The 13387-nt window shown below is 36.9% G+C and overlaps 1 protein-coding gene and 1 non-coding gene across 2 annotated transcripts in view; one reads left to right on the top strand and one right to left on the bottom strand.

The window, feature by feature from the left end:
• DDX10 (DEAD-box helicase 10) overlaps window positions 1-13387 on the top strand; it is a 311750-nt gene that overhangs the window by 93658 nt on the left and 204705 nt on the right. The window lies entirely within an intron of this gene.
• Window positions 12794-12865, bottom strand: TRNAC-GCA. The gene has a single exon. It is a non-coding gene; the product is annotated as a tRNA-Cys (tRNA).

The following is a 13387-nucleotide window of genomic DNA, read 5'->3' as shown; positions in this document are numbered from 1 at the left end:
TGCTGTCAATCTTTCCCAGCATCAGGGTCTTACCAGTGAATCGGCTCTTTATATCAGGCTGCCAAAGTATTGGAGCTTCACCTTCATCATCAGTCCTTTAATGAATATTCAGGGTTGATTTCCTTTAGGATTGACTGGTTTGTTCTCCTTGCAGTCCAAGGGACTCTCAAGAGTCTGTTCAGCACCACAATTTGAAAGCATCAGTTCTTTGGCACTCAGCCTTCTTTATGGTCCAACTCTCACATTCCTAAATGACTACTCAAAAACCATAGCTTTAACTATACTAACATTTGTCAGCCAAGTGATATCTCTGCTTTTTAATACACTGTCTAGGTTTGTCATAACTTTCCTTCGAAGGAGCAGGTGTCTTTGAGTTTCATGGCAATAGTCAGCATCTGTAGTGATTTTGGAGCCCAAGAAAATAAAATCTGTTACTGCTCCCACTTTTTCCCCATCTGCTGTGAAGTGATGGGACTGGACACCATGATCTTAGTTTTTAAATGTTGAGTTTTAAGAGGTTCTTTAGTTCCTCTTCACTTTCAGCCATTAGAATGGTATCATCTGCATATCTGAGGTTGATATTTATATTGGCAATCTTGATTTCAGCTTGTGATTCCTCCAGCCCAGCATTTTGCATGATATATTCTGCATAGAAGTTAAACAAGTGAGGTGACAATATATAGCCTTGATGTACTCCTTTCCTAATTTTGAACCACTCAGTTGTTCCATGTCCAGTTCTAACTGTTGCTTCTTGTTCTGCGTACAGAACAAGATCTTACCTTCTGTTTTTCAGAAGATAGGTAAGATGGTCTGGTATTCCCATCTCTTTCAGAATTTTCCAGTTTGTTGTGATTCAAACAAAGTCTCTAGTGTAGTCATGAAGAAGAAGTAGATGTTTTCCTGGAACTCTCTTGCTTTCTCTGTGATCCAGTGAATGTTGGCAGTTTGACCTCTGGTTCCTCTGCCTTTTCTAAACCCACCTTGTATATCTGCTTCACTTACTGCTGAGGCCTAACTTGAAGGATTTTGAGCATAACCTTACTAGCATGTGAAATGAGTACAGTTGTATGGTAGTTTGAACATTCTTTGGCATTGTCCTTCTTTTGGCTTAGGATGAAAGCTGACCTTTTCTGGTCCTGTGGCCACTGCTGAGTTTTCCAAATTTGCTGGCATATTGAGTATAACACTTTAACAGCATCATCTTTTGGAATTTGAAATAGCTTAGCTGGAATTCTGCCACCTCCACTTAGTCCATAGTAATATTTCCTAAGGTCCACTTGACTTCATACTCCAGGATATCTGATTGTTGGTGAATGACCACACCATCGTGATTATCTGAGTCTTTGAGACCTTTCTTGTATAGTTCTTCTGTGGATTCTTGCCACCTCTTAATCCCTTCTGCTTCTGTTAGGTCCTTTCCATTTCTCTCCTTTATTGTGCCCATCCTTGCATGAAATGTTCCCTTGATATCTCCAATTTTTGTTTTAGGTTTACAGATAAGAAGTTTATTTGTACAATTGTGAAATCATATTCAGATTTGATTTAGGATATATTTTTATTAAAGTACCACATAGCATTGTTTAAAAAAAAAATTTAGGGCCCATAACAGGAAATGTAGTTAACTTATCCTGAGTGTATCCCATTAACTTATAAATGAAAGACTTGTTGAAGTGTTGAGTTGGCCAAAAGGTTCATTTGTGTTTTTTCCATAAGATGGCTCTAGTAGTGTTTAGTTGTCTTTCAGTTCAGTTCAGTTCATTTCAGTCTCTCAGTCGTGTCTGACTCTTTGCGACCCCATGAATCGCAGCACGCCAGGCCTCCCTGTCCATTACCAACCCCCGGAGTTCACTCAGACTCATGTCCATCGAGTCCGTGATGCCATCCAGCCATCTCATCCTCGGTCGTCCCCTTCTCCTCCTGCCCCCAATCCCTCCCAGCATCAGAGTCTTTTCCAGTGAGTCAACTCTTTGCACGAGGTGGCCAAAGTACTGGAGTTTCAGCTTTAGCATCATTCCTTCCAAAGAAATCCCAGAGCTGATCTCCTTTAGAATGGACTGGTTGGATCTCCTTGCAGTCTAAGGGACTCTCAAGAGTCTTCTCCAACACCACAGTTCAAAAGCATCAATTCTTCGGCGCTCAGCCTTGTTCACAGTTCAACTCTCACATCCATACATTGTATTGTTACAGCTGTCATATCAGTGTGCACTTATGAAACCTTATCAAACTTGGTGAACTTTTGTGTAGTCATTTTTATATTGAAAGTAGAAGGAAAAACAAGATTTCATCATTTTATGATTTATTATTTCAAGAAAGGTAAAAACGCAAGTGAAGCACAGGATTTGCGCAGTATGTGGAGAAGGTGCTGGTCACACATGTCAGACGTGGCTTGCCAGTGTTCCTGCCGGAGATTTCTCACTGGATGATGCTCCATGGTGGTTATACCAGTTGAAGTTGATAACAGTCAAATCAAGACATTAGTTGAGAACAATCAGTGTTATACTACCTGAGAGATAGCTGACATACTCAAAATATCCAAATCAAGCGTTGAAAATCATTTGTACCAGCTTATGTTAATTGTTTTGATATTTGAGTTCCAGGTAACTTTAGTGAAAAAACCTACTAGACTGTATTTCTGCATGCATTTCTCTACTTACATTTAATGAAAAGGTTTTGTGATGGGCGATAAAAAGTGAATACTGTACAATAATGTAGAGCAGAAAAAATTGTGGGATAAGCAAAATGAGCCACCGCCAACCGTACCAAAGGCTGATCTTCATCCTGAGAAGGTAATGTTTATATGATGGGATTGGAAGGGAATCCTCTCATGAGCTCTTTCCGGAAAACCAAACAATTAATTCCAGCAAGTACTGCTCTCGATGAGACCAACTGAAAGCAGCAGCAGTTGATGATAAGCATCTGGAATTAGTCAACAGAAAGTGCATAATCTTCCGTCAGGATAACACAAGATCCCATGTTTCTTTGATGACCAGGCAAAATTACAGCTTGATTGGGAACTTTTGATTTATTCACCGTATTCACCAGACATTGCACTTTTGGAAGTCCATTTATTTTGGTATTTATAAAACTCTTAATCGAAAGAAATTCATTTCTGTTGTTGTTCAGTTGCTCAGTGGTGTCTGACTCTTTGCAACCCCATGTACTGCAGCACACCAGGCTTCCCTGTCCTTCACTATCTCCTGGAGCTTGCTCAAACTCAAGATATGACCCTGCAAGATGAACTCCGCTGGTTGGTAGGTGCCCAGTATGCTACTGGAGAAGGATGGAGAAATAGCTCCAGAAGGAATGAAAGGACTGAGCCAAAGCAGAAGCAGCGCCCAGCTGTGGATGTGTCTGCTGGTGAAAGTAAAGTTCAAGGCTGTAGATAACTATATTGCATTGGAACCTGGAATGTTAGGTCCATGAATCAAGGTAAATTAGAAGTGGTCAGACAGAGATGGCAAGAGTGAACATTGACATTTTAGGAATCAGTGAACTGAAATGGACTGGAATGGGTGAATGGGCAAATTTAATTTAGATGACTGTTAACATCTACTGCTGTGTGCAAGAATCCCTTAGAAGAAATGGAGTAACTCTCATAGTCAACTCAGGAGTCTAAATGCTGTACTTGGGTGCAGTCTCAAAAATGACAGAATGATCTCTGTTCGTTTCCAAAGCAAACCATTCAGTGTCACAGTAATCCAGGTCTGTGCCCCAACTGCTAATTCCAAAGAAACTGAAGTTAAACAGTTCTTTGAAGACCTGCAAGATGTTCCTGAACTAACAGCAAAAAAAGATGTCTTTTTCGTCACAGGGGACTAGAATGCAAAAGTAGGAAGTCAAGAGATACCAGGAGTAACAGGCAAGTTACTGTCTGTAGAAGACTGTAAAAGGCATCTAGAAGAGATAAAAAATTTCGGGAAAATGGAATTATGAAGTTATGTGAAAACTGTCAGAAGGTAGTGGAACAAAATGGTAAATACATTATTCAATAAAGTTCATGGTGAAAATGAAAAATGTGTCTTTTATTTTTACTTAAAAAACTGAAGGAACTTTTTGGCCAACTCAGTAGACATCTAGAGTTTAGGAATGGGAAAATCTGTTTTTATGCTGGTCCCAAAAAGGAGTTTTAAGTTTGATTTTTAAACTTTTGCCATGTAATTCTTTCTCATGGATTGTTTTGATGGTTATTTTGTATGATTGGCAGGGCTATTCACCTAAATCTTCTTTGGAATGATTTGGAAAGTCTTGGGGAGTAGATGATTGAATAAGCAAAGTAATTCAGTCACCTAAGCACATGCTATTGGAATTCTAGCTTTGTGACAAAGCCTAACTGATACATAGTGCTTTATCACAGCCTGTAGAAAAATTGAAACAAATGCACGGTGTAAAATGAAAACAATTTTCAAACTCACATCACTTCAGAAAGCTTTTATTTTGGTGTGTGATAAGACCTCTGAGGACCTGGTTGGCTTTCCACTGGCACTCTCCCTATTATAACAACAGTACAGGCGTTCTTCAGAAGGACTGAACAAGAGGGTCTTTTCCATGGTTGAATATTCAAAGCAGGGAAAGTGTATAAAAAAAATTGACAGCATTTTGATTCTGTTATGAAGATTGTTATTTTATGTATTTGTCTTTTTCTTCTCTCTCCTTTTGGAGAACAGTAGTTTAGAGGCAACTTCTCTCCTTTTTTTTTTTGTGGCTTCTAAGAGAGTTCATTTTGCCTGGCTGTAGCTGTAGTGGGTTAAAAATCCTCTTTGATTTTGGTCTTTAATTTCTAAATGACTGTTAATGTTAACTTTTATACAGCTTTTGGACTTCCGATCCCGTCTAATACAAAATTTCTTTGATTTAGAATGCTGTTACTTCTGCCTGATGAATTTGCTATTTCTTTTTCCCCGTTACTCCCTGTCCTCAGTGATGGAGAGATTGCCATGTATGGGCGCTTCCCTGATGGCTCAGTGGGTAAGACTGCAAGCTTCCACTGCAGGGGGCATGGCTTCAGTGTGTTTGGGGAAGTAAGATCCCACATGCTGCGGTGCAGCCAAAAAATAAAAACAGAGTGAGATTACCAGGTATTGCGTTTGTGTTGTTTGGGGAACTCAGAAACCATATGAACCACTGTATTAGGGAGATCGGTGGTTTAAGGGAAGAATCAAGAATAAATCCAGGTCTATTCTTCCTGTAAGAAGTGTTTTTGTTTATGCTTCAACTTGCATATCTTTTGGCCTCTTCCATTTGGCTTAGAATAAGAAAGGACCATCAGACAGAGAAACTATTTTGTATTAAGAAGTGAAAGTTACTGGTAGTGTGGAGAGTTGTGGTTTGCAGGAAATTTAAATATCCATTTTGTGGAAGTATAATATGTTAGCACTTTGGCAGATTTGCTAAGAATTGAAAATAAGACAATTTATAATAAATCATTAAGTAAAAATAATGTTTTTTTTTGTAGTAATGGAAATGTGAAAAATCAAAGTTTGACATTGCTCTCATTAAGAATGAGTATGATTGATGTTTATTGTTCACTGAGGTTTCTCAGTGTTAATTTTGGCAGTTGGATTGGAATGATAATCCTTTTGGATTGAACCTGCTGTCCTAATTTTCTTGAATTATTAAAAGAAAGCCTGCATACATTTAAATGAAGAATTATGGGCATTTCATAACTAGCTGTTCATTTTGTAAATCTGATTCATTTACCAAATATCTACGTCAAGAACATGAATATTACAGCCTACCAGGTGTGAGTCAGAGGTAACCTTTCCTTAACTCCCTGTCCTCAGTCCTTCTGATTTGCCTTGATTACTTTAGTAGAAACTAGAGAGCAAACAACTTGACCTTACTTTAAATATTAGGCTGACCTTATTTTAAGTACTAGGCATATTCAGTCAGAGTTGCAGAAAGGGACATTTTGTGCATTTAAAAACACTTCTCTGTTGATTTCTATTGTAACTTAAGTCCTACGTAATAACAAAAAGTTTATATTTAGTACATAATAAAAATCAATCTTGTTAACATATATTCAATTCAAGAGATGTTTTGCCTTTTTATTGTATAGTCTTTAGGCATTTAATTCTATACTAATGCTTGCAAAAAGTTATTCAAATGGACAGTGACTATGATGTTATTAAAAAGACTCAAATATATCAAAATGACAGTACCTGTTAATCCTTAGTGGCTTCTGTACTTGTTCTTCTATACACATTTATTCTGTACTTGTAAAGAGCTGTTGCTTTATGAGTTACAGTCAGCTATGTCTGCGAACAAGAAACTAAGTCTTATTCAGTTGATAGACCTCTATAGATTAGATGATAAATTGCTACACTGTAATGGAAATGAAGAAGAATTTATAGGTATTTACTTCATAATTTTTATCTAAATTATCTTTCTGAATGACAACTAAAAGATCCTTACACATTTTAAAGGGGAGTTATAAGCCATTAGGGCTTAGAGAAAGGCATCCTAATTCAATTTGGGGGGCACTCTGATGTATAAATGCAAACTAAGTTCTAAAATGATTAGTATTTTGGATTAAATTTATCAAAAAAACTTGACAGTTAAAGAAATATGAAAACAATTTAAATCGTGTTAAAAAATAATTTGGACAATTCTGGAAGTCAGTTTTAATACATTATGTTTTGTTTATTTTGATAAAAATTTTATTTTAAAAGTTAAAAAGTAGTCCAGTTGGTGAAGCTAAACCTAAACTGGTCTGAAAATGTCTGCTTCTCTCTAAGTTTATGACCCTGTTTCCATTCATTTATCACATACTTCCATTTCAACTGAACTAAACTTAAATATTTAAGTAATTGGATTAATGCATTATTTTAAGAACTTTCCATTTTCTAGATATGAGCCATACATTTTGGCATCACCCAATTATATGCTTGGGTTTAAAGAGAATTATTGGTATATTCATAGAGTCACTGAATAATACTTGAAGATTTATTTTTAAAAAGTGCTAGAAGTTAGAAGAATGGCTCAGAGAGAATACATTTTTAAAAATTTGAGGTAGATTCTGGCAGGGAAAATTGGCAAGCTAGCTTTGATATTTAGTAAAAATTCTTATTAAATTCTTATTCTAGATCTTATTAAATAGATGTGAACAACATAGGGGGGAAAAAGGAATGAGTGCTAGAAGCCAGTGTGGATTACTCACTTTAAATCTCATTAATTTCATTTTCTGAATAAGATTACTAGATTGACAAAACAGGGACTTCTTTCAAAGTGGAGTGTGTTCTGCTTTTGATTGAAATTCTCAGACCAAGATAAACTGAGAATCCCCAAAGTAGTGTCTGTTTTGTAATAAAACAGTACTTTCCTGTGGTCATGTATGGATGTGAGAGTTGGACTGTGAAGAAGGCTGAGCACCGAAGAATTGATGCTTTTGAACTGTGGTGTTGGAGAAGACTCTTGAGAGTCCCTTGGACTGCAAGGAGATCAGCCCTGGGATTTCTTTGGAAGGAATGATGCTAAAGCTGAAACTCCAGTACTTTGGCCACCTCATGCAAAGAGTTGACTCATTGGAGAAGACTCTGATGCTGTGAGGGGTTGGGGACAGGAGGAGAAGGGGACGACCGAGGATGAGATGGCTGGATGGCATCACTGACTCGATGGGTGCGAGTCTGAGTGAACTCCGGGGGTTGGTAATGGACAGGGAGGCCTGGCGTGCTGCGATTCATGGGGTCTCAAAGAGTTAGACATGACTGAGAGACTGAACCGAACTGAATCATAGTATGATTTGCATACCAATTTCAGTTCATAAACAGTTTGTGGTTGACCTTGATTAGGTTGGTATTAAAGATTTTAAACTTGACTCTTAATTTCTGTTTTCACTCATAGAATATAGGGGATTTGGACTAGATTATGTCTTGGCTTCCTTCCTTGCTTTTAATTTCTAATGCTTGGGGATATTCTTATTTGGCTTACTTACTTAGAATGGAATGAAATGCTCAAATATGTAAGACGAATGTGTACCGGTGAGATAGAAATACATCAACAGTCCCTATTTAGGTAACAAAAACCAACAGAATAGGTAGTTTTTCCTCCTTGAGTTACTTTCCCCTTTATCAGGGTTGTGGTGTCAGGCATACAGTGTAGTTCATTTATACTGTACTTTTGAAAATAAGCAAGTACATAACAAACCAGAGATTCCATTGTTGGTATCACAGTTATGATGGGAATTGTGTATTTGTCTAGATCAGGAGCCCAGGCTTAAAACCTGGGGCACAAAGATTGAAAGCCTAGGCAGGAATTTCTGAGAACAGAACATAACCTTGGTCAGCTGGAGATCTTCTAGGCTATGAGACAGGGATTCTCAAAGTACCTTTAAATTGGGCTCATGTGTGGGTAAGGCAGATCTTGTTGGAGGTAAGTAAATGATCCTGATTAAAGTTAGAAGAAAGCAAAGTAATGCCTAGATCAGTGGTCTCATTTTGGGGAGGGGGTGTGTATACAAAAATTAAGTGGTTTTTTACTCTCATTTTGTACACTATTTTATTCTACCTGTGGAGAACCAGCTTCTCTGGTAGCTCAGATGGAAGAGTCTGCATGCAATGCAGGACACCCAGGTTCGACTCCTGGGTCAGGAAGAAGCCCTGGAGAGGGAATGGCTACCCATTCCAGTTTTCTTTCCTGGAGAATTCCATGGACAGAGGAGACTGGTGGGCTACTGTCCACAGGGTCGCAAGAGTCGGACATGACTGAGCATCTAACACTTGCACTCCCGTGGAGAACACTGTCTATTTGGCCGACAGTGAATATTCCTTTCCTTTTCCCCTTTTTGGAACAGTGTGATTCCGTGAAATGTTGAAAATAGGTTCTGCTGGCTTTCTTTCTTTGCATATAGAATGAGTCAATTCCCTTTAAAATAACTTCCAGTTTCAGGCCTCAAAGAAATACATTATAGTCAGAGAGCAACTGTGGTACATATATATCCTGTTGTCTCTTATCTTGTTGCTGCCTCTGTATTCTTGAACACATTGACTTTTGAACAGACTTTCACCATAGTGCGTGTCTCATAGAGCAGGACCTGGGTGCCCTGGACAAAAACCACCCTGACTGGCAGAGCAGGTACTCAGTGAACAGATTCAAAGAAGGGTCTGTTGTTCTTCCTCTGATTTCAGTTCCATTACTGCCAGTCTGGACTTCACTGTAGCAGTAATATAGAGAAGCAGTAGATAGTTCCTCAGATGAACGGGGATGACATTCATGTCTAATTTCATAGGCCTTTATGAAGGTCAACTACCCTTGGGCTTTTTTTTAACCTACTTTCTCTCCACCTGGTTTTAGAAGAATCTGTAGTGACTTAAACGTTAAAAAAATGTTAGCTGTAAAGCATTCTGTTGTTAGAAACAATGTGTTAATAAACAAATAAGACTAAATAGAGATATGGGGGATTTTGAACACTCGACAGTACACATATTAAAGATTTACCACATTAGTAGCACCGTGCTTTTTCTAGTGTTGAATTTATGTAGCTTCCTTTTTATTTTTTAATATAAATTTATTTATTTTAATTGGAGGCTAATTACTTTACAATATTGTATTGGTTTTGCCATACATCAACATGTATAATATCATATATGAAAAGAATCGCCAGTCCAGGTTAGCTGCCTGTTTAAATGGACTAGAAAACTTTGCATTTTTCAAATGTTTTATTGTTGTAATTTGATATAACCAAAGTCATTTGGTATAAGGATGGTAGACTTTTAAAATTGAATTTTTGAATTAAGTTGTGAATCATTACATATTAGGTTCTATTTTATTTTAATTGGGGATGTAAAGGAATAAATAGGAGAGAAAATATTTGATTCTGCTCAAAATATATGTATAATGAAAGGGAAAGGGTTTCTATTCTCAACAAACATTCTCTACCTAGTAATACTGTATTAATTCAGGTTTAGAATTTTATATAAAAATAGCTTATATTAAAAAATATGCTGTATTTCTATAATGTAAAAAATTCATTTTATTTTTATTTTATTTTAGTATAAATTTATTTATTTTAATTGGAGATTAATTACTTTACAATATTGTATTGGTTTTTGGCTGCGCTGAGTCCTTGTCATTCGCAAGGGCTTTCTCTAGTTGCAGCAAGTGGAGGCTACTCTCTCGTTTTTGTGCATGGTCTTCCCTTTGAGGTGGCTTCTCTTGTTGCAGAGCATGGGTTCTAGCATACACAGGCTTCAGTAGTTGTGGCATGAGGGATTAGTTGCTCTGCAGCATGTGGAATCTTTCAGGACCAGGGATTGAATCCATGTCCCCTGCCTGCATTGGTAGGTGGATTCCCAATATATATTACTATACATTCAGATTTGCAGAAAACAGAAATTGCTAAATGTTAACTATTAAAAATTTGATGTTTTTATTCTTTATTGACTAAAAAGTGAAGAGTGAAAATCATGAGAATTGTGGCAATAAACCATTTTGTTTCGAAGGCAAATCATCTAAAACCTGTGGTAAGTTTTGAATAGAAAACTGTATCTCAGTGCATCTTTATAACTCCTCAAGCTTCCCTGGTAGCTCAGCTGGTAAAGAATTCACCTGCAATGCAGGAGACCCCAGTTCGATTTCTGGATCAGGAAGATCTCCTGGAGAATGGATAGGCTACCCACTCCAGTATTCTTGGGCTTCCCTGGTGGCTCAGATGGTGAATAATCCTGCAATGTGGGAGATCTGGGTTTGATCCCTGGGTTGGAGAGATCCCCTGGAGGAGGGCATGGCAACTCACTCCAGTTTTCTTGCCTGGAAAATCCCATGGACAGAGGAGCCTGGCAGGCTACAGTCCATGGGATCGCAGAGAGTTGGACATGACTGAGGACTAACACACTTATAACTCCACACTCAGGTTTGAGAACTGCCTTTGCAGGGCAGTATATCCTTGGTGGTTCAGATGGTAAAGAATCTGGCTGCAATGCAGGAGATCCAGGTTTGATCCCTGGGTCAGGAAGGTCCCCTGGAGAAGAGAACAGCTGCCTACTCTAATATTCTTGCCTGGAGAATTACATGGACAGAGGAGCCTGGCAGGCTACAGTCCATGGTATTGCAAAGAGTTGAACGTGACTGAGTGACTAACACTTTCACTTTCATATGTTGTGTTAGATGAGCAGCAAAGTGAAGTTTCCCTCTTTTAATTTTATGAAATGGTCAAATACACTTCAAACGAATATGATCCCTTCCAGGGAATTTTTTGTTTAGTCAAGCAGAACACAAGATGAAAAGTGAAAGAAATGTTTACAAGGATTATTAATTTATTTTGGCGCGGGAGAGAAGCAGCATACTGAAGTTGGCTTTTAAAAATTAAGTATAACATAGATCAATTTCTCTGTGTTTGCAAGCGTACATTGTCAATTAGGAGGACATTGAACAGGCCAAATAAGAAAAACAAAACAAAGCTTGGGAAAAGAACAAAAAATACTAGTTTGATACTATGAATATAAGAAATAAAAAGTTTGATTTGAAGTGAACTGAGATAGGGCATGGAATGCATTTTTTAAAATCATGCTTGCCTTGCCTGTGTCTCTTAGAAATCTTAGAGATTATAATCATTATAAAAATTATAATCAATTTTAATGATTTGAAAATTGATTATAAACAATGAGCTGGATAAAATTTGAATAAAATGACTTTTGAACTGTCATTTATAGTGATTTTAGTATAGGTAACAACATAAAGTTAAATCGTAAATTCATTCTATAAGCTTTGAAATAAAAAGCTTTTTATTCCAATGCATGTTCTTTAATAATGTATTCTGTCAGATAGGGCATACAAATGAAAGACTACTTGTATTGAAATTTAAATCTTTATTTTCATTTCTTTGTTTTTGGTAAGATATTAACTTTCTTGCAAGATTATAACTGACCTTCAAATTAATTTTAAAAATTCTGAAAAAAGCATAATTTCTTAGTAGACCTGAAAGATGGAGAAATCTACAGTTATAATAGTTTGCCAGTTCCCCAAAGTAGGTTTGTACCTTGATTCTGAGTTAATGAATATAACAACCTATTAATATTACTTAAAGTTAGGGGAAGTGTCAAAGCAGCCTATAGTGTCGCTGAATTTAAAAAGTAGACTGCTTTAGGACTTTTATGCTACATCTTCATATTGTCCCTTCGTTGAAATTTTAACCTGTATGTAATTAATCATCATCTTTGAATATGAATAAGAAAAATACTAGCATTCATGTTTTGTATACTGTGGTTTTAGAAAATTACTGCTCTTTTAGAAATGTTACTTATGACTAGATGACAGGGTGCTATTAGTTTTTAAGTAAATTAGGTGCTGTGTCTTTAAATTAGGCCTAGAAAAATATTTGTAGCTGTAGTTTCACTTCAGCTGTCTAAAGGAAATTAAATATTTTGACTACAGTTTGAGAAATTTGACAACCTCATATTAAATGCAGGAGTCATTCTTTGTTTAGTAGATGTCAGTTTACTTCTGCATTGTAAAATATATTACTAACCAGGTTATATGACATTTGTTCATATATTGTATTTTTCATGTGAGCATCACAAAATGATTATTGATCTGTACCTAAACAGAGGAGATTTTCTAATATAGTCAACTCTGTAATTCAGCAATCATTTAATTGTGTGCCTTTGCCTTTGTATACAGTGAGAAGGTTTTGAATGAAGTATAAAATTGCCTAGGTGATGCTGTGAGTGAAAAGTGAAGTCGCTCAGTTGTGTCCGACTCTTTGCTACCCCATGGACTGTAGCCTACCAGGCTCCATGGTCCATGGGATTTTCCAGGCAAGAATACTGGAGTGGGCTGCCATTTCCTTCTCCAAGGGATCTTCCCCACCCAGGGATTGAACCTGGGTCTCCTGCATTGCAGACAGATGCTTTACCATCTGAGCCACTAGGGAAGCCTGTAAAGAACCTTAAATTATTGATGAATTTGATCAATTTTAAAGGATATTTAAACAGTTTCTTATTTGCTGGTGTATTGAATCATAGGTGTCTACAAAATTTAATGATCAGTGTGATCCACAGTTATATTCTTAACTTCAGCACAGCCTTACTTAAATGTAATTGATGTTACCTAAAGCTTTACTTAAATTATCTTGAATTGGGCATTTTCCTTAATATAATAATCTTTGGGCCTCTGTGTTTATAGTTCTGTTGTATTTTTCTTTGTTCCTGTTATCTTGTATTCTTCTTCTCCTTCATAGACTATGAACCTATGAGTGCAGAACTATGTCTTGTTTGCCTTTGTATTCTCACAGAACCCAGCACAATTTTTGGCAAAAAGAAAATTAGTATGTTTTGCATCATGTATCTAATATTGCATATTTCTGATTATTCGTTCATAATGACAGATCTGTAATTTCTTTTTGTGATGGTAGTTAAAATAGAAACAAAGGTCGTGTAGGATTTTAAAAAATTTC

Source organism: Capra hircus, chromosome 15 (genome assembly GCF_001704415.2).
Source record: "Capra hircus breed San Clemente chromosome 15, ASM170441v1, whole genome shotgun sequence".
Taxonomy (NCBI): domain Eukaryota; kingdom Metazoa; phylum Chordata; class Mammalia; order Artiodactyla; family Bovidae; genus Capra; species Capra hircus.
Note: the sequence above shows the minus strand (reverse complement) of the source record. Positions and strands in the feature narration are given on the sequence as shown.